Raw genomic sequence first — 24,463 nt, forward strand, 5'->3', positions numbered from 1 at the left:
GTGTGTGCTGTGCACTGAAGGAGTAGCGGACCTTATCTGAAGCGCTCCTTTCACAGTGGTGTAGCATGTTAGCAGGTTTCTCCCAAGCAGGAAGTGCTAAGCAGGCATCAAAATCACATGTTGTAGAAGTTTCTGGAGGATTGACTGTTGAGATTGATATCTCAAGAAAACTCATGCTAATAAATGTGTGTCTCTGCAGTGTCTGGAGAAGCAGCTTTCAAGGTAGGGAAGTTCTCACCTTTGCATCCACCCCTTTATCCTTAGATATAGATGATATTGGGAGTTGGTGGATTTCTCTTAAGGTCAACATTTGGGAATAGGCCTAGCCTTACTCCTTGCACACATGTGCTGTTAAATGTGCTTTGTGAGCCATGTGCAACTCTAGAAGGTGATGTAATGGAGAAGAGTCAAAGCCATTGTCACCAAAGACAAAAACAGAAAGACGTTTGAAGCATTGTGCCTTCTAAGAGTTCTGACATAAGGACAAGTCAGATACGGTAAATCTAGGTAGGATAAATCCAGGACTTCTGAAGAATAAATTGCGACTCGTACTCAAACACCATGGAGAAGGTTCATGTGTTAACAATGGAAAGGATCCCACTGACAGGAGGGGTGGTGATGTTACCAGAGTTAATCTCCATTCCATGTTCATCAGTCTTGGAATGGTAGGCTCCCCCTTCATTGGAGTTCTATGGCTTCCAGAATCTGCAAGCTTACAAAATATCCTCTCAGTAGTCCCAATGGAAAACAAATTTCTCTTTCCCAGAATCCCCAAATAATAGTAATGATAATGATAATAATGCAACACTGAGCTGCATAGGTCCTTTTTGAATTGCATACCAATCCCTAGGCTAAGCATAATAGCTGGTATGAAAGGGAATTGTGATTCACATGCTCAATTTTGTGCCAGGAAAGGAATAAATTTCATTCACTTCAATCACATGCATTGAAAGTAAAAGATAAGTTCCTCAAAGAAAATGACAGTGCTGTCACCAGAAGAGAATGGGCTCTGAACATGCAAGAATACCAGTTGGCCGCTCTCAGAGCCTCCTAAACCAGGCATTGTACTAGCCTCTGAAGCTAACCATGAGCAAGAGACCAGGCCTTTGCCCTCCTTCAATTTATAGTGGTTTAGAGAGCAGGAACAGTAATTGAATAAGTACACAGATGAGGAAACTGGGGCCTACATAGATAAGTCCTTTTCTTAATGTCACACAAAGCTAGTTAGAGACAGCAGTGTCTAGAAACTCTGCAATCACTTCTAGTACCAAAGTGCTAACTTGCCCTATCCCTTACAGTAAGCTAACCCATTTGAAGCATGAGTGTCTGTCAAATGTGCAGTTATGTAAATTAATATTGTTATAACCAATTGTATTCTGGACCTGGTCCACAACAACTTATGAGAAATGATGCCAGTGAAACAATGCTAGTAGTTTGAAATCAGCTATGGCGGAAATAGTTACACCACAGAAACTGGTAAATGTGAGAAACTAGACTTCTTCCCCCAAGAGCTGGTTATTAAGCATTTACCTCCCATATTACTAGCTTTAATGGTTATAAGGATTTAATCTTAGGTAAGTTGTTGTGTGTAGTATTTAATAAAATTCACATAATTATTAACATAGATGGAGACATGTAACAGGATAGGAAGTTAATAAACCATAGATTTTTGTTTCTTTTTCCTTTCATTCTGTACTCCAAATCCAGAGGTCTTCAATTTTACATATTTGGTTCAATTAATATTTCATTTCTATATTTAGTACTTGTTGATCAAACTGCCACTCTCTTTTAGCAAGGCACCTATAGATAGCGTGAGTTTCCAGTGACTGACTTGACCTCTCTAATGTTGATTTTTTTAACACAACAGATAAAAGGGCCACACTATACATATGTTCTTTTTAATGTTGCAGACCAGTAGCCAATCCCCCGTATTACTAGATTTGTTAGCATTGCCCTTTCTACCACCCTGCAGTTATTATGGCAAATGAGGGGAAAGAAGATACATAGAGACCACCCCTTTATATCCGCAAAGGAATAAAGGAATAAAGACATTTATATTAGTATCCTAGGGTTGTCCTTAACAAAGTATTACAAACTGGGTGGCTTAAACAATAAAAATTGATTGTCTCTTAGTTTCAGAGGCTAGAAGCCCTAAATCTAGATGTCAGCAATGTTGATTCCTTCTGAGGTTGTGAGGGTAGAAATCTGTTCTGTGTCTTTCCTAGCTTCTGATAGTTTGCTGGTAATCTCAGTGTTCTTTGCCTTCTACTGCATCACCCCAGTTTCCACCCTCTTCTTCATGTGTTGTTCTCCCTGTGTGCAACTCTGTGTCCAAATTTTTCCTTTTTATAAGGACACTATCATTTTGAAATAGGGGTGACCCTAATGACTTCATCTTAACTTAATTATATCTGTAAAGACCCTATTTCCAAATAAGATCATATTCTGAAATACTGGGGATTGGGACTTCAACGTATCTTTTTTTTTTGAGGGGGGAACAAGGGACATAATTCAACCCATAACAACTTTGTAATTAAATTGTTAAATTATCATACATTAATATCAACATGAACAAGTGTTCTTTGTCAAGGTAGAGTTCTAACAACTCTAACAACAATGAGTATTTCATTCTTTAAAAACAGAGATATTCCTACTGAGTTGACTTCCATATTATTCAGAATGTCCTGAAGGAGTCTTCAGCCTTGTGCCAGTACCTCCTTTGTTCATGTACAGCCTTAATTTTAGGGCAGGGGTCAGCTAACTCCACTCCACTGCTTGTTGCTGTATGGTTTCCAAGCCTAGACTGTTTTTCACATTTTTGAAACGCCGAAAATTATGTGAAATTCAAATTTGGGTGCCAATAAAGTTTTTTTGGATCAGAGCCTCATTCACTTGCATATTGTCTATGACTTCTTTCACACTACCCTGGAGGAGTTGAGGAATTGCCAAAGAGACCATTTGGCCCACAAATCTTAAAATATATATACTATGTGGCCATTTGCGGAAGTTTGCTGGTCCTGCTTTAGAATGCTTGTTCTGTGGACTATACCTCACTCACAATTAATTGTTGCCACTCCTGAATTACACAGCCTGGTCACCATGGCAAATAAGTATGATGGTGCCAACCTTCATGCTGTGAGAGGATATTTTTATTCACCAGTGATAACATCATAATTTGGCCTAATCTGTTACTAGGAGAAGAATTATGCAGTTAATTGGTAAGCATTTAATTAGGAAACTGAATCAACACTGTTAATGGGCATGCTTCATATTCCATTGACAAAATTAACTCCTGGAGATCAAAAAAGTGTGTTTATTATCACCACCAGGCTTCCCTCTAATATGGCAGACTTCTGTTAAACATAACCTCCATGTGTAACTCCTATCTTGAAATAATTCAGGTCATTCAGTGGGTTTGTATTTAATCCCTTTTGTATTAGTATTTTATTGCTGCCAAAACAAATTACTGCTAGTGGCTTTAGACAGGTGAATTTATTATCTCTGAGATCTGTGGGTCAGAAGTCTAGGGCATATTTGGTTGGCTTCTCTGTTCTTGTGTTCCTTATTTGAGTGCCCATAGTCAAACTATCAGTAGCATCTCAAATCCTTCTCAACCTTTGAATTTCTCTGACTTTTCCTTCTGCCTCATCTCGCCCACCCCCCCCCCCCAGACAAAGGACATTCTCTTCTTGTAAGGGATCATGTTATTAGACTGGTCCCTTCAGAAAATCCAGGATAATCTCCCTATTTTAAGATCTGTAACCTTAATTACATCTGCAAAGTCTGTTTGCCATGTAATTTCACCTACGTAAGTTACAGGAGTTAGAGCATGGGTATCTTCAGGGAACCATTTTGCTAGAACATCTTCTGTGGGGTTCTGTCTTTCTGACTTGCATATTCTGCATCTTTTCCTTCCCCTTGGAGATTGGGAGATCAGTACTTGGCCGTGGTGACTGCATTCTCTTACCTTTCTATATCTGGTTGATGTCCATGTTTGGGAGAGTTCTTAGACTTGATTCAAATGTGGGAAAACTTGAAGCATCCTTAAAGTTTGGGCTCAATGATTTCTTTCAGGAAATGCTAGATAACTAACTGAAAGAGATTCCCGGCAAGAGCATGATAATCGTGTACTTATCTTTCTGTTCAGTGACTATGACCACAGTAGAGAGAGCCCAGGAGAATATAGAGCAGGCCTTCTGAAACTCTCATGTGCTTGTGAATCACCTGGGGATCTTGCAAAGATGCAGATTCTGACTATCTGGGTCTGGAAAAGGACTTCAGCCTCCACCTTTCTACCCATCTTTCAGGTGATATGGCCTCTACAAGTCCTTAGGCTGCACTTTGCATGGCAAGAATTTAGGCTATGAACAAAATAGGATGAATTTTTTCTCCCAAAAGGTTGTTTTCTTTCCCATACAAATTGTGATTTCTAGATTAAATGCATTCATATTACTGGGAAAGTTAAATGGCTCAGTTTCATTTTTCTTCCTTGGCATTGGGATTTAAGTATAGTTTTAATGATGCCATGTTCCCTCAGCAGGGTAAGAACAACTATGAAGAATGCCATTAGCTTTAATCAACTCAAATCTAATTAAAGAGAATAAGAAGTTTATAAGAGAATATATCAAGTTAAAATTTGGATTCAACTAGGGTCTTGACAGTGTTAGCATAAGGAAGATAATGGCTTTAAAAAGTTTTAAGTATAATTAGCGAATGGAGACAATGTGGTCTAATAATTTGTGTTGATGGGGAGACATTTAGGTTTGGACTAAAATACTCCCTTCATTCCCTCTAAATCTCTTTTAAGCTTCCTGGAATTCTTCAGGAAGCCCAGAAACTTGCTAGCTTCTGTCGTCTTGGGAGCTGGCCTTGGCAGTGTGAATCTGAAATCTTGGCATCTGTGTTTCTGTCCCAGGTTTGGTCTGGATGTATATAGCACAGGTTGTGCTTTCAAACCTATGGGGGAAACCTAATCCCTATGTAATGCTTCATGATGCCTGAAGCTGGCTGTGAGGGCCTGGGCATTCCTGTCTGTGCTCATTGGTAAAGCTGGACGCAGATAGGCTTCCTCTCCTCTTTGGCTATAAGCTGTAAATCCTTACTGAAGGGAGGCAGAGGCAGCAGCCAAGAGGCTGATTTCATCTCTTTCACCTTCGAAGATTGAACGGTTTGAGAGTGCTTCCAAAGCAATACAGTTCAACTTAGGCGAGATTCTACATCATCAAGATTAGGTTTGGTTGCCATTAAAATAAAGGCGATATCGTCCTGGTGACTTTTTATCTTGTCGCTCAGCTGAGTTTGCCTGATTGACAGAAAAGGCCCCAGAGGAACTCCATGTGATCCTTCTGGGCAGAATGGAGGCCAGAATTGAATGAAGAATGCCCTCACCTTCCCCAATGAGATCTTGCCATGTAGTAGTGGGGAATGTTCCTGGTCTTCATTTTTATTTCCTCACTTCCAGTATTCCACCCCCCTCCAAGGGTTTGCCCCTTGCTATTTTGGTAGAATATGAAGTACACTACAAAGGCTGGTAAATACACTGCCATGTTAACTATGAAGAAAGTAGCTAAAAATTTATCTGAGCATGAAATGTAAAGGAGAAAAGATAAGAGTCTTTGTCAGTGAAGTATTTAAAACAACCCCCAGCTGCCTTCCTTCTGACCAAAAGAGTCTTGTCATCCAGTACTTCTCTATGGCATGGTGGTTAACAGTGCAGGCTTTAGAGAGAAATGGTCTGGGTCTGCCTACTACTTGTGTCCCTTTGGGCGGGTCCCTTAATTAATTTCTTTGTTGCCTCAGTTTTCCTAGTCTAGTAGATGGGAATAGTAGCAATTACCTTATAGTGTTTTTAGAGGACTCTAAAACATATGTTCCATATGTGCCTGGCATATATGCATGCTCGGTGAAGGTTAGCTCTTCCTGTTGTAAGTTTTCTGATGTTCAGAGAACCTGGGACAATAGCACTGGGATCACAGATTTGGGCCTATCACACAGTGTCCTGAAGCTCCTTGTCTATAAAACAGGGAACATAGTATCATCTCTTATGGCTTATAGTTAAGTGACAAGGACAGTTTTCATGGAGAGTCTAGCATTAAGTTGTCACTTGGGAAGAGGTGGTTGAAGTCCAAATCATTACAGCAAATATGTACTACTAAAAGGTATTAAATTAACTGAGAGCAAGCAAACTAGCTTTTTATCTAAATTAGAAATCTATTTGCAGATAAGTATCTATTATGAATTATGGAAAGGATGCAGTTTTTCTCCAGTTAGCTCTAATCCTTTCATTTTGATTAGATAAGGTTGCGATCATGACAGCAATATTTATTAAATGTTTTATATACTTTATCTCATCAAGTTTTATAGTATGAAGCAACATTATGGTAGGGAATATTATGATCCTTGTTATACTGCATATTAAAATCTGCAGCTCAGAGAACTTAAGCAACTTGCCCAAAGGCACATGTTATAAAGAAGCAGAGGCAGGGCTGTAAGCTAGTTCTCTTGGACTCCAAAGACCGTGCTCTTTACAACTGCAATGTTCTCCCTTAAATAAGTCAAATCTTGGGGTGCCTGGATGCTTCAGTCAATTAAGTGTGTGACTCTTGATTTCAGTTCAGGTTATGATCCCAGGGTTTTGAGACTGACCCCCTTGTAGGGCTCCATGCTCAGCGGGGAGTCTGCCTCCATCTCTCTCTACTCCTCTCCCTTTGCCTCTTCCCCTGCTCATGCTTTCTTTCTCTCTCTAATATAAATAAATATTAGAGAGATCTTTTTAAAAAAATCATGTCTTGATCTCTCAGAGCAATTTTTGTCGTGACAGTTCAAATGATAGAAAATCAGATCTTAATTTTAGCTCAAAGTAAGGAGCAATGTAATGTAGTCAAAGGAGAAGAAATAATAAGGAACCATGGAACTCAGGTGTTGACCCATTTCTGTCACTGACAAACCCTGACATGCCATAAGACTGAATGACTGACTGCCTTCCAGTCCTAAAATATCTGCTTCCCAAGTCATTTCTCCCAGGCAAGCCCTACAAGCAGTAATGGGTTGAAAGATTGGTGATTAGTTCTCTTGCCTAGAAAGTGAATTTCCCAAACTAGCATATGGTTTCTATTAAGATGCAGTGTTTATTGGGGTGGCTTGACATGGCTGATAGAGATTCTGGAGCTAAAGCCCTTCTGCTACCATCACTAGGTGATGCAAGTCCAACGCCGTTGTCTCAGTCTCTGCTAACAATAACCAAAAGGACATGAGGATGAAATGGTCTGTTGCACCGTATGGCTGGGGGTAACCCAGTATTTAGCAGTGTTACCAGATTAAATCGGAACAGTCCTACTCTAAATGAACTCTGTATTTTTTAATAGCCTATATTGAGAGAGTTAATCTGTTTTTGCTTGTTGGCAAATTGTACTAAGGGATTTCAGTTTAGCTCATTGCTTTTATAAACAGTGTTTTTCCTCCTCTTTATGAGTAGATCCTTTTTTTTTTCTAGGGAAATTAGAGCTATCAATCCATCCAGAGTGATATAGTCACTTTACTCTTTTCCATCAAATGATCCCTATTAGCTAATCATGAGCATGTGTGTAGGCTGGGAGACTGGAGGAATGAGGAAATGTGTGCAGTGTTGCTAGTGGTGCTAATGAAGCAGATATGCTTCAGTGCTCATTGCCACTATTAGGTTTGTTCTCTCTCTCTCTCTCTCTCTCTCTCTCTCTCCCTCTCCCTCCCTCCCTCCCTTTCTCTTATGTTTCTTTTTAAACAGCTAATTCTTGGAAAACTCCCTGTTCTCCAAATCCCTTTTGTCTCATCTCCTTTCCGTATAAATTCAATTTAACAGAGGAGTTGCACTGTTTGTTATGAACTTGACTAGAAGACTGTTAAACCTACAAGTCGTGAAAGAGTAGCCGTCAACCACATAAGAGAAGAGAAAGCAGAATGGGTACTAAAAAACCTACAAGAGACCAGACTGGAAGGTAATTGAGTGAGATAAAGAAGATGAAGAAGAAGGAGAAGAAGGAGATGGAGAAGAAATGAACAAGCTATGGAATGAGGAGTAGATAGAAAAGGGTTTAAAAAAACTAAAAGGTGGGATCCCTGGGTAGCGCAGCGGTTTGGCGCCTGCCTTTGGCCCAGGGCGCGATCCTGGAGACCCGGGATCGAATCCCACGTTGGGCTCCCGGTGCATGGAGCCTGCTTCTCCCTCTGCCTGTGTCTCTGTCTCTCTCTCTCTCTCTCTCTCTCTCTCTCTCTCTCTGTGTGTGACTATCATAAATAAATAAAAATTAAAAAAAAAAAAACTAAAAGGTAGTTGGATAGGTGTTTCCTTGTTTCCCCTCTTACCAACTCCAAGACCTTGGTCAGCTCACTCTCTGTGTTCTCACCTGCAAAGTGGAATAATAATAATGCCTATCTCATATAGTTGTGGAGATTGAGAAAATGAATGGAGAGCAGTTAGCACATGTTAACACCTACACTCATCTGTTATTGTTGGAATTCTCACTCTTTCCCCTATACTAGTAATTAGAGTTTCCTACTTCAGCTGTTCAGAACACTGTAAGGGATCATCAAAGATCCTATGAGCTTTGCAATGTCATGACTTCTTTTTTCTCTTGTCCTTCACAATGCACTCAACCTAGAGTGAGCGCCTCCAAGTTTTTCCCTGTAGATACATGGAAACTTGCACAAGATTGGTAAACAACCATGAAATTAAGCCTTTTTATTCTTTAATCCCCAGAAACTATATCCACCAAGGGCACACACCCCCAAGCTTCAGGGTGTGGCTAATTCTTTGGCTTCTTTCCAAAATAACTACATGCTAATCTCCTTCACAGCTCCAGAAAATCCTCTCATAGAAGCTGAGTTCTTAATAATTTTTTTTAAAGATTTTATTTATTTATTTTAGAGAGCATAAGCGAGCAAGGGAAGGAACAGAGAGGGTGAGAAGGAGAACCTGAAGCAGACTCTGCGTTGAGCATAGAGCCCTATGTGGGGCTTAACCCCACAATCTCGAGATCATGGCCTGAGCTGAAACCAAGAGTCCAATACTTAACTGACTGAGCCATCCAGGCACCCCACTGAGCTGCTCTTCTTCTTCTTCTTCTCCTTCTTCTTCTTCTTCTTCTTCTTCTTCTTCTTCTTCTTCTTCTTCTTCTTCTTCTTCTTCTCCTTCTTTTTTTAAGATTTTATTTATTTATTCTTGAGAGACAGAGAGAGAGAGAGAGAGAGGCAGAGACAGGCAGAGGGAGGAGCAGGCTCCATGCAGGGATCCTGATGAGGAACCTGATCCCGGGACTCCAGGATCACACCCTGGGCCAAAGGCAGGCACTAAACCGCTGAGCCACCTGGGCTGCCCTGAGTTCTTTTTAATGAATATTTCTAATTTTGCTGTTCGCTTGTATAAAGCAAACACATGTATTTTCAAGTCAGCCTTAAAATCTTAACTACTAATTTCTGCCTCTTAATAAGCAAACAAAAAGCACACAAAAGCCAACACTATCCCTAAACTTCTGCAAAACACAGTTTCAATAGATTTATAGTCTTTTATAGCTGGTAGAAACTCAGAAGGCATTTGATGCCTTTTTCTTCATTTTATTGTTGAAGAAGTTATATTGGAGAGATTGGATGACCTGCTAGGACATGTGGCTGTTGTGAAAGAACACGGAACCTTTCCCACTACATTGCATTGTTTCCCACCCCCAAATAGAAAAACTCCAAATAAAAACACCCTTAGTGCCTTGGAGGATAAATGCCTGAAGGAAATGATTCTAAAGCCAACTTTAGACAGTATTGATCCATCACCCAATTTTTTAAAAAAGATTTATTTATTTATTTGTTTATTTATTTATTTATTTATTTATTTATTTATTTATTTATTGGGGGGAGGGGCAGAGGGAGAAAGAGAGGGAGACTCTTCAAGCAGACTCCCTCCTGAGCATAGAGCCTGAAGCAGTGCTCCATCTCACAACCCATGAGATCATGACCTGAGCCGAAACCAAGAGTCACATGCTTCACTGACTGAGCCATGCAGGTGCCCCTCCATCACCCAGTTTATGGAGATTCATTGTGACTTCTTTGATATTTCGTTAACTCCAGTATGCCCAGAGTGCACCAGTTATCGCTTAGGAAGTTCCTTCTTTCTATCTCCCTGGATGGCAGTCTAGTAATATAAATTGGTTTTAAACATTTTTAAGTAATTTTATGGCTAACAAGCCCATCATGATACAGAGGAAGCTAGGATCTGGGGAATTAGGTCCCTGATCTTTGAGGCTATTAAACAAGACCTTCCCCAGGGTGGTCTTGTTACATCCTAGAAGAATCCTAGGCCTAGTTCTGACCTAGCCTGACTATTGAAAAGCTTGGTTTACCACCCACAGGGGAAGCACAGAAATAAAACTCACAGGCCCCAAATCTATTGATTAGATATCCACTAGTTATGTTACTAATTACCAGCTCCTCAACCTTCAGAGAAACATGTTTCTAGCCCTCATTCAGTCATTTATTTTAAAACTCCTTAATGTTTCACATTTTCTTTCCTTGGTTTTAGATTTCTCTGTCTCCCTCTGTGAGGGTTGCCTTGTGTTATTATTTGACAAACAGAGCCTGTTTCATTTGGCCTCTCTTCTGTCTCCACCCAGAGAAGGGGGAGAGCATTCCCTCCTACATAGGGTTGTGCAGGGATGCCAAGGGATGTGTGATTTCACCCAAGTTTGGCTCCTCAGACTTCATCATCACTGAGTAGAACAGTGTTTTGGAATCCCAGCTGTTTTCTAGAATCACCAACAGAGTATTGAAAATTAAACTTATTGTGGAAATAATTTGCAATATATGTAGGTCAAGTCATTATGCTATACACCTTAAACTTATATAGTGCCGTATGTCAATTTTATCTCAATAAAACTGAAGGAAAGGAATAATGAGGGTGCTGGGGCTACCCTGGAGACTAGTTGAAATACAGTGTCAGGGCAGAAGGTTCTGATATGGGTCTGTTTTTTGCAGCTCCCAGATTAACCTAGTGGGCAGCCAGGGTTCAGAACTAATAATTTAAAGTTTTCCTTAGAGAATAAAACTAAACATAGAATAAGGAATGGAAACCCCCAAAATAGCACAGAGTCAATAACAGAGAGCTGATGGCAGAGAAGGCAAGACTGGGAGTCATAAGTATGTCATGGATTTTTTTTTTCACTGTTTTTCTTTCTTTTTTTTTTCCTTTAATTTAAATTCAATTTAGTTTACATATAGTGTAGTATTAATTTCCGAGGTAGAATTTAGTGATGCATCTGTTGCATTTAACATCCAGTGTTCATTTCATCAAGTGCCTTCCTTAATGCCTATCATCCAGTTACCCCACATCCCCCCACCTATCTCCCTTCCAGCAACCCTCAGTTTGTTTCCTATGGTTAATAGTCTTCTTATAGTTTGTCTCCCTGCCTGTTTTCATCTTATTTCTCCTTCCCTTCCCATGTGTTCATCTGTTCTGTTTCCTAAATTACACATAGTTCACTGTCTTTTCAAGAGCAGTAGGTCAAATGCATCACTGAGTATGTCTAGAGCTATAACCTCAGAGTGGCACAGCAGTCCCCCTGACCAACAATGAAGGGGCTCTCTCACCCAGTTAGACAAGCATAAGAAAAGAGTAATGTGAACAATGAACATCAACTGTTAACTCTGATTCTAGGTTTTGCTTGCTGGTGTGATACTGACCATACTTTGTATATTGGTCTCCTTTAAGACAGTGACTTCTCCAATAATGGGAATGTGTCTATCTCTGGTGCCAGATGCACAGCCCCAGCTGAAGATGCACCTGAGGAACAAATGAATCAGAGATGAGTGAAAGAACAGCAAAATTGTACCTACGGGCCAATCCTCTGTTTTGCTGGATTTTGTTATGATCGTCAATGATCTGATGTCAGGGCATACCATGGAAATGAAGTAACCCAAATCCTGCTTTATCAGAGTCTTCACTTTAGAAAATGATATCCTGATCTTTCAGAAAGTGCTGCTTTCAGTGGATATCTGGAGTGTAGCCCTTAACCCAGTATACTGGAAACATTAATGCTGGAGAATATCCATTTTCAAAAAACCAACTTCATTAAAAATTCCATTTTTAAGCTCTATAAAATCAGATATTAGATGACAAAATATTAGAAAGTCCATAAAACTCATGAGAAAAAATATATTAAGAAGAAGGAAATTAATTACAGTGTATAAACTGTTGATATTACATTATGATTAACTTCAGTATGGGCCAGTTGACTATTCATGATTTTGGTGAAAAACTTTACATTCTGAACCTAAGGTTTTTTAAATGATACTATTATTAGCTAATCAATTCATTCAATTTTATAGTATAAATGGCACAAGACGAGTCTTAAGAAAAGTTCTAAAAGCAAAAGAAGTTGGTCTTTGGAGGCCCTCCTCACCATAATCATGGGCATTTACATAGTAAGTGTTTATTCTATACATGTTCCTATATTGGAGGAAGAGGTATGGGGAGGAGTGAAGAAGATCAGTAAAAGGACAATGAGAATTTTTTAAATGTTAAAAATGGAAGAAGAAGTGCAGGAGATCAGGCAACAGGTTCCTGATATAATCATGGCATGGATGAAACTGCCTAAATTCCCTCTCTACAATCTAACAGAATTTTCCTCTTCAATAACAATTTTGATGAATCAAAGTATCATCATATGCTTTAATTTGGGGATGATTATTTTGATGGCAATTGTTCTGCTGGTGATAATAGACTTAATTGCTCCTTGTTTGTAGATGTATTCATTTTTTCACATTCCCCCAACCCCCATTTTACAAAGCACTTTCCAATATATTTATTTTTCTGTAACTGCTTGGGTGAGTTAAGACAAGTCCATTTCATGAATTCCTCACTGTCCACTCAAGAGAGAGATGTGTTTCATGTGTGTTTCTATGCCAGGCAAAGAAATGGATATTCTGATGTCCTGGCTGATTCTTTCTTTATTTGCTTAGTTAGAGCGCATTACTAATACTTCTGGTCCTTTTCACCTTCGTTTTTACAACCCATTGAATTAGAAACCAAAGAAATTGAATACCTTTTCCTGTCCTTAGATCATGTGAATACCATGAGTTTCTGGTGGGTGGTGTGCATCAGAACTCTGTAATTGGGGGATCCCTGGGTGGCGCAGCGCTTTGGCGCCTGCCTTTGGCCCAGGGCGCGATCCTGGAGACCCGGGATCGAATCCCACATCGGGCTCCCGGTGCATGGAGCCTGCTTCTCCCTCTGCCTATATCTCTGCCTCTCTCTCTCTCTCTGTGACTATCATAAATAAATTAAAAAAAAAATTAAAAAAAAAAAAAAGAACCCTGTAATTGGGCTGCCTGGACTTGAATCTTGATACTGCTGCTTACTAGTGGCATGACTTGGGGCCGGCTATTTAAACTAAGACTCAGTTGTCTCCTATGTAAAATGAACACAGTCATACCTCACAAGCTAGTCATGAAAATTAATAAACCAGTATGTGTAAAGCATGGAACACAGTGCCTGGGGCCAGGGAAGAGCTGGATGAGACCAGATATTTCATATGCAATCATGACCGCTATGCAAATGTAACTCTGTAAGCTAGAAATTCTTATTCAGTGAGTTATCAACTACTTATTAATCATATACTCTGGACACAGGACTGTGCTAAGCCCAGGATTTAAATTGAACCTTGAAGTTTAATTAGGTAGGATTTAGTTAAGTGTATGGAGAAGAACAATCTATACTATCTAATATGGTAACCTCCCACTCCATGTCGCTACTGAGCACTTGAAATGTGACTTGTCTGAACTGAGATGTGCTGTGACAGACACATGATTTTAGAAACTTTGTGCAAAAAAAAAAAAAAAAAAAAAAGAAAATTTAAAGTATCACATGTAACCGATATTGATTATATGTTGACCTGATAATATTTTGGATATATTTTGCTAAATGAAATCTATTATTGCAGTTAGTTTCACCTATTTCTGTATACTTTTAAAAAATATTATTAGAAAATGTAAAGGTACATAGGTGGCTCACATTGTATTTCTAGTAGGCAGTACTGTTCTGGATGGTGCAGCTCCTCATTAAAAAGAAAACAGTGGGGTAGGAAGTGACTCAAAGAACTTATAGTCTAGAAAAAGGAGTCAGTACTAATACACATGAGAAAAGAGTCCACAGTCCGTCATATGACCTGGTTCAGAACACCTGGGGGCTCTGAGGTCCTCTGTATCTTTCACACTCAGGTATAGTAGGTGGAGGGAGTTACGACAATGGCTGTCCTCTTCTGAAAACCCACCTAAGCAACAAAAGAATTTTTCTAACCATTTTTGAGAACTTCACAGAACTCTGTTTGTCTTCTGCAAAATCAGATATCAAAATAGCAGAATAAAGGTAAAATAGCTCACTGATGATTCTTCAGTCTTCAGGGTCTCTTTTTCAGCAAATATTTTTTTTTTTTTTTGCGTTGGCTTATGTAGTATTTTGATCAGTAGAGTTGAGACATATCCTGGAGTACTTTGTTGAAATAATACAAGATTTGAAATAAGCTGGAATACAGAGGACTTGAAACCAGAAGAAAAAAGGTACATTTTAAAGCTTTTAGCCTTGTCAAGAAATAGCTATTTTAACTTTTAGAGAGACGGCTTTCGAGCCTGCCAAGAAAAGGAAACAAAATTTTTACTAGCCTACCAGAATCTTATTTCCCTATCCATAATATGATACATTTGAAGTAGCTGTTCTGTGAGCTAGTTCAAGAGCATGCTTTTATTCTGTTTTCAGTCCCACCCAATGGGTGCACTCCAGGTACCCTTTCCACTTACAGCCAATTAACACAAAACATCTTGTACCTTCAATTTTGGAAATAAAAAAGGGAAGAATAAAAGTAAGGATAGAAAGAATAGTCCCTTTGTGGAGCTTCTTCTTTATGTCAGGTGCTGTGCTAGGCATCTTCACTTTTAATCGAGGAGGTGTGAGGGGCTAGAACTCTGGGAAGTAATTTAAAGTGTGGAATTAGAAGCTCCCTAGTCATCCCAGGACAACAGTGATGGTATAGCACACCCTTAAACCTGCATCAATCCCTAATGTAGACTGAGACCATTTAGTGATTCCTTTCTACTCATTTTGCATGTCTGACTCATGAAGTGGCCTGAAATCCCAGATTCACCATGGGAAGAAGATCCTTCTGCAGTGTGTAGCATGAACCATTCACTCTGTTGGGATGTGTTGGTCTGCCTTTTTTTTTTTTTTTTTTAAGATTTTATTTTTTTAGTAATCTCTATACCTAACATGGGACTCAAACTCACAACCCCAAGATCAAGAGTTGCATTCCCTTCTGACTGAGCCAGCCAGGTGCCCCTGGTTGCCTTTTGATAAGAATGTGGTGTACATTTTTGAAGACTACTCATTTCCTTCTGAATTATATGACTCTTGGTCACTGCTAGATTTTCTCTTCTGGGAAATACTCTTTAATTCCAGAAATCCCTAATGGAAAATATAGAGACTCTGAACACTTCCCATACAGAACTGATTTTTGAAGACTAGTGGACTTCTGCATGAGTAAGGGAAGATATATCTGATACACAGATTCTCTCTTCTCTGAGCAGAAGCCTGTAAAGAAAACTTTTTAGCACATCAACTGTACTCGAAGAAAATAATAGCCCTGAAACAACATGGAGAAAGGGAATTTAAATAAATTTTTTTCTTGTATTCTCAGCAATATGAAATTAGCTTAAATGGGACAATTCAAAGGAAATAACCTTTGCTTGTGGATTATAGTGCTTTGAACATCTAGGGAATGAATGGCCTTTCATTCATTGAAATATGTAGGTAATAAATAAGTAATAACATTATGATTGGCAACCTAAACTTATATATAAAAAGCCATGTTCTTTCAAAGTATATTTTGTGCTTTACATGAACTAGTTGTTTTCATGCTATGAAAACAATAATTCTTAACAGAAATTTAATTACCCATGTGTACCATAATTATTCCAACTACATTAAACTCTGATTTTTAGAAATCCTACATCCCCTTCTCTTCAGATGAATGCTATTGGGAAATGAAATAGTGTTTTTGTTTCATTTTGTCTTGTCTCAACTTATATTGCTTGGTGATATTAACCAGGTACTTACCAGATTTGTGCCCTATGCCAATTAGTAATGGTTTGGCCAGTTTGATGGTGCAAGTGGGGGTCTTTGCAACAAAAGCCAAAGAGGCAAAAGATGAAAATTTATTCAATTTGCAATGCAATATGGTGATGCCACAAATTGGAGCCTAAAAGTAATGATACCTATTGCTTTTGTATTATTAGGACAAACTTTGCCAAATTGTAGTTGCCATGTGAGAAATTGCATGTTTGTCTATAGAACACTGACATTGCCTTAGAATAGCATCTTACTAGAAGATCTCTGTATATAAAATAGATAGCCATCATTTTAAATATCATTTTAAATACATGTCAGGTGTTTGCTTGCTCTCTAACTGTATTGGCTCATAATTTAGTTAAGATTTGTTGGATATTTTCCTTGTACCAGGTACTCACTGTTCATATACATTATCTCATTTAGTCCTTGAAAAAAGCCTGTGAGCTTATTTCTCTTACCATACAAAGATGTCTAGAAAAATTAAATGGCTTGACCAAAAGAGGTGAAAGTCAGACTCAAATCCAGTTCACCTGATCCCAAGTCCCCTGATAGGCTTGTTGGCTCAGTAGGCCAAAAGCTAATGCAGAAAGGATAGAGACAGGAATGCCCCAGAATGCAGTAGAGAAAAGCAAATGATGCCAGGGTTTTCTATCGGAAAGTGAGAAAAATTGTGTTTGTGATCTCTGTGGAATACACTTGAGTCTCAGCCCTACAATGCAATCTGTTTCCCAGTGCTCGCTGGGAAAAGCCTAATCAGTATCACACCAGTGTTGATGGTGTCTAATATGCAATGATGCAAAATCCTAAAGCCCATCTCCCCCCTAAGAACCATGTCTCATGGAGGCAGGGTTTTATACTCAGAACTTGGTGTTTCATGTTCTAAGTATATATACTTCAGATGTCTGCCCCTTGTCATTTTAAGGCTCCTTGTTATAGACCATGTGTCCCATTATTGGAATATGTCTTATTTGCAAGAACATCCAAGTATTCCTGAACTCTTCATATGAGCAGTTACAAGATGGCAGTAGTGCATTTTATGTTCTCAAGTGCATCTTTTATATATATATATATATATATATATATATATATATATATATATATATCACAACATCAATTCTATCTTAGCAAGCCCTAGTAACAAAGCTTCCATCTTCCTCTACTGCTGAAGGCAGCCCCAGAGAAAGTATTATATATAGTTCACTTTGATTCACTTGGCTCAGCTCTTAGTGATATCAGAGCTTCTGGGCTCCTATTTCAGAGTAACTAATGGGTGGCAGTGTTCAACTGGAGCTTCACAGAGGGCATGGACTGCTTTAAATTCTATCAGTTAAACTGCCTGGTGATCTCAGAATGGAACCAAATTATGTCCTCATGCTTCCAGTTGTCAGCTCTAACCACTCACTAAATCCCACCTACTTGAGGATAAAACTCCAGATGGAAACATGAACAATAATAAATATCCTGTTTCACAAATTACAAATTGATACATCCCTGAAAATGTCACCTATCCGGAAATTATTTTTATCTTTTCCTCTTCTTTAGCTTTTTCATGAATGTCAGCAGCAAAATTTTTCACCTTCATTTTATAACATGGATGAAGGATATACCAGGTTAAGTTAAGGAGTGCTTTGAGTTGTGAATCAATTGTGTTTTCACTGTTTTTTTCTAGGTACATGTAAGTTTAATATAACCTGATAACAGATATATCAGGAATACTTTATACATTTTAATAATATGGTATATTTAAATATATGTGTTAAACATATATACATTAATATTACCATTGAATTGCATGTTATTTTATGTTTGCATTTGTTGATATTTAGGATTGAATGTATTATAATGTATATATTATGAGAAGTCAAATTAAGAAATATATTTTTTCCTGAATTCATTATTTCTTGTGATAGAATGTAATAATAGTCCCTCAGAACTGAACTGTTTCAAGGAACTGAAGAATTGGTTTGTAAATCTTCCAGCACCTATTTGGTTGCATGCTGAAGATCAGAAAGATAATTTTCAGACAGGGGTTATATTTCCTAAAAAATTAGATCAAAACGGATTCAGCCTTCAAAAGGAAGAAAATTCTTACACATTCTACAACACAGATGGACCTTGAAGACATCAATAGTCCAGACACAAAAGGACAAATATTGTATGATTCCATTCTATTCCAGTGAGATACATTGAGTAGGCAAATTCATAAAGACAGAAAGAATGGTGGTTACCAAGACTTGGGGAAGCAGGAAATAGGAGTTAAAGCTTAATGGGTATGAAGTTTCAGTTTGGGACAGTGAAAATATTCTGGAACCGGTTGGTGGTGATGGTTGAACAATGTGAATGTACTTAATGCCCCTGATACTTATAAATGATTAAAGTAGTAAATTTTATGTTATATATATTTTACACATACAGTATTTTGAAAAAGTGATTCTGACATGGTTTCTCTGTTACTTGAATGTGTGATTTCCTGAGTCCTGAGGGGTTTGCAGACAGAGGGAGAGAATTTGGTGTGGGGAGGGGGAAGCCTAGGACATATTTAATAATGTATGATTTGGGGGAATTTACCTTTTCTTACTTTTTAAAAGCACAAGAGTTGGAAAAATAGCACATTTTTCTATTTACCACAACTCTCAATACCTGACAGAGGTGTTGCAGTTCTGAGAAAGATCATAGAGATGCAAAATAATAATACATTTTTATTTAAAAAAAAAACATTTTTTACTGAAATCTTCTTAGGAAAATTATAATGATTTATATTCTTGGCCAAAGTTCCAAAATAAAAGAAGGTTAAGTAACCTCAAGATCACTCAGTAAATAAATGGAAGAGCTAAAAATGGAACTTGAGGATTCCCTGACTCTTGGCATCTCAATAAACACGCTCACATCCTTCTCTGCAGCAGCGAGGTTGGCAGGATACGTGAGGGGCTGGCAGCATGCAGAGACTCTTCCATGTCTTAAAATAGTTTTTGAGTTCTAAAAACCTATCATGGCAAAGCAAACTCTTACAAATGCTGACTGTGCAACCCAGCCCACCACTATCTACTGCAGGAGAGGAAACTTGAGGAAATAGCTTTCCTTTAATAGCCATGTTGTCATTTCTTGATGAATGCCTCCTATCCGGACGCTTAATTGTTTGGCTAATTTTTAACACTGTTTTTCCTCTTTTTATAAAATAACATCCATCACATTTGCTAGAACTTTTCTGTGCCAAGGAACTAACAGAAATTTAAAAATCAATTCCGTTTCAACATATTATTACTCTTCAATTTACTTTAGAAAGCACATACATTTGTTGAAGTTCTTTGGACACTTACCCAAAGACATAGATGTAATAATTATATTTCAGTGGAAAAGCAAGAACTTGGTGCTGTCAAAGATAAACAGAGCTGGACATTAAAACAATGATGCCAGATTTTCTTCAGTAACTTCGGATAGTAGGAGGAGGAGATAAGCTCCATTCCTCATGAAGAAAATAAGGAGGAGGCCAATACAGGGCTCAAGTCAAGGTTAGGATTCCTGCTCTCCTGCCGGGACAGAGGTCTTATCCGTCTGAACGATTACGTTTCAGAGGAATGGCTTTCAGGGCCTTGAGAAAGACATTCCTGAGTTATAGGATATACCTTTACATCTCAGAGGGACAGAGGAAGGATTCACAATGTTAAGTCCTTTTTAGTGAATACTCGAAGGAATGGAGGTCAGGGGCCTCTATCTTCAGGAGTTGGCTTAAAGAACAGTAAATTCTTTTGATAGCCTTGAGCTTTTCCAGACATGAACTCTGAAGGAGGCTGGGTCTTCCCAGGGACACTGCCTTGGGTTGCCAGAACCCATGCTCAAGTTCAGTGAGTGTCTAAGTACTGGGGTTTGAGCGGAGTGCTCATGGAGAGAGGTTTTTACAGTTCTCAGTAGTCATGATACTGTGTCTCTGTAGGAAAGAATATAGTATCTGATTCAGACAGTGCAACAAAAAGCTCGGTTTTAAGCCAGGCTTTAGTTCTTCTGTGTCACTTTAGTTATGAGAATCATGAGTGAAGTTTAACCCTGTCATTGGTTGGTTGCCTTGGGTTTACTTTAGGATGAAGGGAATGAGATTTAACTTTTAAATTACACAGTAATATTTTTGCATCAAATGCATTACATTCTTACTACACTATACATATTTTATATTTCATTTCTTCTTAGATTTATTAGTCTATCTAGAGAAGTCCATACAGAATAATGCATAATAGAAAAAGAAGGAAGCAATTACTGTTTCAGAAATGATGCCCTGTCTATTTAGCTTTTATAGCAAATAGAAGACTGTATTATTTACCAGACCAAGTAGTAGAATCAATAGAAAATATCTATGCACATTTACTTTAGAGAAAATATATTTGCTACTAAATTAATTTGACATTGTCTCCTGTGAAATTTTACATTGTGCAGGGTTTTTTGTTGTTGTTTTCTTGCATCATATACTTTTCCTATCTTTATAGATATATACATAATACAAAACTATGGTTTCATATCAAAGACATTTTATTGTCTACTTTTGAAAGAAGAGATTTCCATATTTGTGATAGCCTAAGACTATATATTTTTTCCTATTATTCTTCTATATTTTACAGAATGGAATAAATTGTGCTTATTTCAGCGTCTTCTCACTCATGGTTTCCAGAACTATACCATGTTGGATTTACAGATATGGGTTTCTATTTTCAAGTTACTCATCGCTGAGAGTCCATTGTATGTCTTATTCTAAACTTCTCTGAGAGAGATGCTAGAACACCACCTCCCGTTCACTTAAAGGATTTGATATCAATTTGGAGAAGGGAGATTGGAGAATGAGTCATGAGCCCTTTAAAAGCTGTATTTCCTACTAATCATCAATGAGAATAGATGCTTCTGTGATGGATATGTGGGTCACAAGTGTCAAGCAGGGTATTATGAAAATCTTCCCAGGCCTCCATCATAGACTGGATCCCATTAGAATCTCAGTGAATCTCTAAGCACACAGATCTTTTCCTCCTTATAGAGATTGTTAACAGTTCCAAATATGATATAATCAAATAAAGTGACATAGCCACCTGGAATAAATCCAACAGGGCAGATTATTAAATTGTAATGGATGACAGCCACATCTCACTGAACAGATGACTCTTCCCATAGTGACAAGAATGTTCTTGATTAGCTGGTAATGAGACGGCAGTGAACCCAAGAAGGCCCACCCACCAAAGGCAGGACTGGGTAGGAGCAGTCCAAATTTCTTCTTCTTCTTTTTTTAAGATTTTTATTTATTTGTTTTAGAAAAAGGGGGGGGGGTATAAGCAGGGGGGAGGGGCAATGAGAGAGAGTCTTTTTTTTTTTAAAGATTTATTTATTTATGAAAGAGAGAGAGAGAGAGGAACAGACACAGGCAGAGGGAGAAGCAGGCTCCATGCAAGGAGCCCGACGCGGGACTCGATCCGGAGCCTCCAGGATCACACCCTGGGCTGAAGGGGGCGCTAAACCGCTGCGCCACCGGGGCTGCCCAGGGAGAGTCTTAAGCAGACTCCGTGTTGAGCACAGAGCCTGTTTTGGGGCTCAGTCTCACAACCCTGAGGTCACGACCTGAGCCAAACCAAGAGTTGTCACTTAACCGACTACGCTACCTACGCACCCCAAGAGTGGCCCAGGGTTCTAACCCATTTAATGTTACCATAGATCATAAATAAGGAAAGCATCATTAAAAGGAAATGACATTGGAAGAATTCTGGCCTTGAGTTACCTTTCGGTACATTTTCCCTTTTAATCTTCACAACAATCTCCATTCTGGTAAGGAGACTAAGGTTCAGAAAGGTTGAGTAACTAGGGGCGCCTGAGTGGCTCAGTGGCTGAGCATCTGCCTTTGCTCAGGTCATTATCCCAGGATCCTGGGATTGAGTCCCACATTGGGCTCCCTGGAGAGAGCCTTCTTCTCTCTCTGCTTATGTCTCTGCCTCTCTCTGTGTCTCTCGTGAATAAATAAATAAAATCTTTAAAAAGAAAGAAAGAAAGGTTGAGTAACTTGCTCAACATCATGTTGATGGCCCTTGTCATAGCCAGAGATCACCACCAGCCAGGTCCTTCTGATGCCACCTGGACATCCCACATCCCAAGATCTAGTCATCCGCTGATGAATGAGTGTATCTTCAGTAGTCTGCTTGGAAAATAAGAGTTTGGGGATTTATAGAGTATTTTTTGTTTCTCATTTTTAAGGGGAAAGTCTACATTTTTTATGCTTTCTAAAGAATTTACCTGTCAATGTCTCTAAACTCTGATGAAGACATAGAAATAGATACAAAGATATAGATATAGAGATACCTCCCCCCAATAAAAATGCCTCTTAATCTCTCCAGAGACACTTTCATATTTACTATATGGCAGCCAAGACCTATTTAGTAGACTGGTACATTTGGGAGCTTCAAGATAGTACTGGGTGTCAAAACTCACATTAATTTTCCAAACCCTAAAATTACTGTGTCACAAGGCTGTGGGAATCATTGGAAAAAATGCCTTTCCTGTGCTCTGCAGCATTCATTGAGAAAACTTTTTGGTGAAGAGACTATAGGGAATGAAGAGAAAACAAAGCAGAAGCCTAATGCTTTTCTTTCAATCTGAGCATGTTTAGAATTTACTTATGAGATGTAGTTATGTGTCATATTTCATTTTCTACAAGCATTATAAAATCATTTATTAACCATTTATCTTTATGTTAATATCCAGTATGACCTATAGCTGATGAAAGCCATTTTTTCCCATAAGTAAATAATTTTTCATTGTGGGCCAAGGGAAGCTATTTGGGCAAAAGAATAATAAACAATTTTCTCTTGGGAATACTTTCGAAAGTTGTATTTCAGTTCAGATGGTGTTGGATAACAAAGGCAGTGTGAAGTGGAATTATGGATTTGAAGTACTTACCATCCAACACTAAAACAACTCATTAAACTCCTACTGTTAAAGATTACTTAACATTAACATCCGGAGACTTTCTCCCCCCCAAAGTCAATGAAGGCAGTGCTGAGCCACACAAACCAGTGATAAAAGGCTCAGCAGTGACTTGGCTAGAGGCCCAGATGTGGTTCATCCACTGTAAATTTTACTAGATAATCACAGTCAATTCCAAGCACCTTTTGAAAAATGCCTTTTGTATGTGTGTGTGTCTTTGGGCACTAGATATGCATCCAGTTTATCCAGTCAACCTTACAGTGTTAGGAAATGTGACATCAATTTATTACATTATTTGAAAATACAATAATGCTAGAAAGAGCTTATCAGAAATTAATCCATAATTTAGTGCAAGCAGCTGTCTACTAGGCCTCTCTACCTGAATGTTTCAGGCATCTCAAAGCTAACAGGAAGAAATAACTCTTGAGTCCCCAACTCCACCACACACAAACACACTACACAGCAGAGGAGTATTACCCCGCTTGCCCCATCTTGGTAAATTATATCACCCAGTGACTCAAATTGAGAAAGTGAGATGTTGTCCTTGATTTTTCTCTCAATCTCATTTCCAACAGCAGCAAGTCCATCAATTCTACTTCTATAATCTATTTTGAATTTGACCTCATCTCAGTACCTTCGCATCAGTAGCCTATAGCCTGAGCATCATTAGCTCTTATGCAAATATTTTAAATGCATCCCTTTCTCAAGACATCTTTTGGAATATTGCTATTCTGTACTGTTAGAAGACACATCACAGTATATTTGCTGGAAAGCTATTATAACAAATATACAAACCATGTGATAAATATACAGTGTACATACTGTGAATGGCCCCTCTGGGATTGTGCTGTGCCAAACCTGCAGAATCATGTAGTGGCCCTGAATCAGACCACCATCCTCTGATGCCTAGATTACTGTCAGAGCTACCTACTGTCCTACTTCCTCTCTTGCCCTCCTGCTACAGTCCTTTTTTCCACAGCATTTAGATTGATCTTTTTAAAATCAGACATCAAATCATGTTCTTCCCTACTCAGAACCTTCTAATAGCTTTAATGTACACTCAAAGTAAAATCCAAACTCCCTTTCATGCCATACAAATACCAGTAAGATTGGGCCTCTGCCTACCTCTCCAGTCTTTTCTTTGATCTCTCTGGTTGAAAATGTATCAGTATGTTCTGGCAGAATGTAACAAATGGCGTATGTTCTGTTAGGTGGTGCTTTTGTCATGTTTACCACTAAATATTTTACATATTTACCCAGATTACTTTATTTAGTTCTGACCTCATGGCTCTAGTTATACTGGTTTCACTGTTCCTGGAACATAGCAAGCGTATTTCCATTTGCATTAGTTTCCTAGAGCTGTCTTAACAAATTACCAGAAAC

At 38.6% G+C, this 24,463-nt stretch overlaps 1 protein-coding gene across 2 annotated transcripts in view; it reads left to right on the plus strand.

Moving 5' to 3' along the window:
* The window catches only part of KCNB2 (potassium voltage-gated channel subfamily B member 2), a 390,553-nt gene that overhangs the window by 87,969 nt on the left and 278,121 nt on the right, over positions 1-24,463 (plus strand). The gene's annotated exons all lie outside the window — the stretch shown is intronic.

Source organism: Canis lupus, chromosome 29 (genome assembly GCF_003254725.2).
Source record: "Canis lupus dingo isolate Sandy chromosome 29, ASM325472v2, whole genome shotgun sequence".
In the NCBI taxonomy this organism is placed as follows: domain Eukaryota; kingdom Metazoa; phylum Chordata; class Mammalia; order Carnivora; family Canidae; genus Canis; species Canis lupus.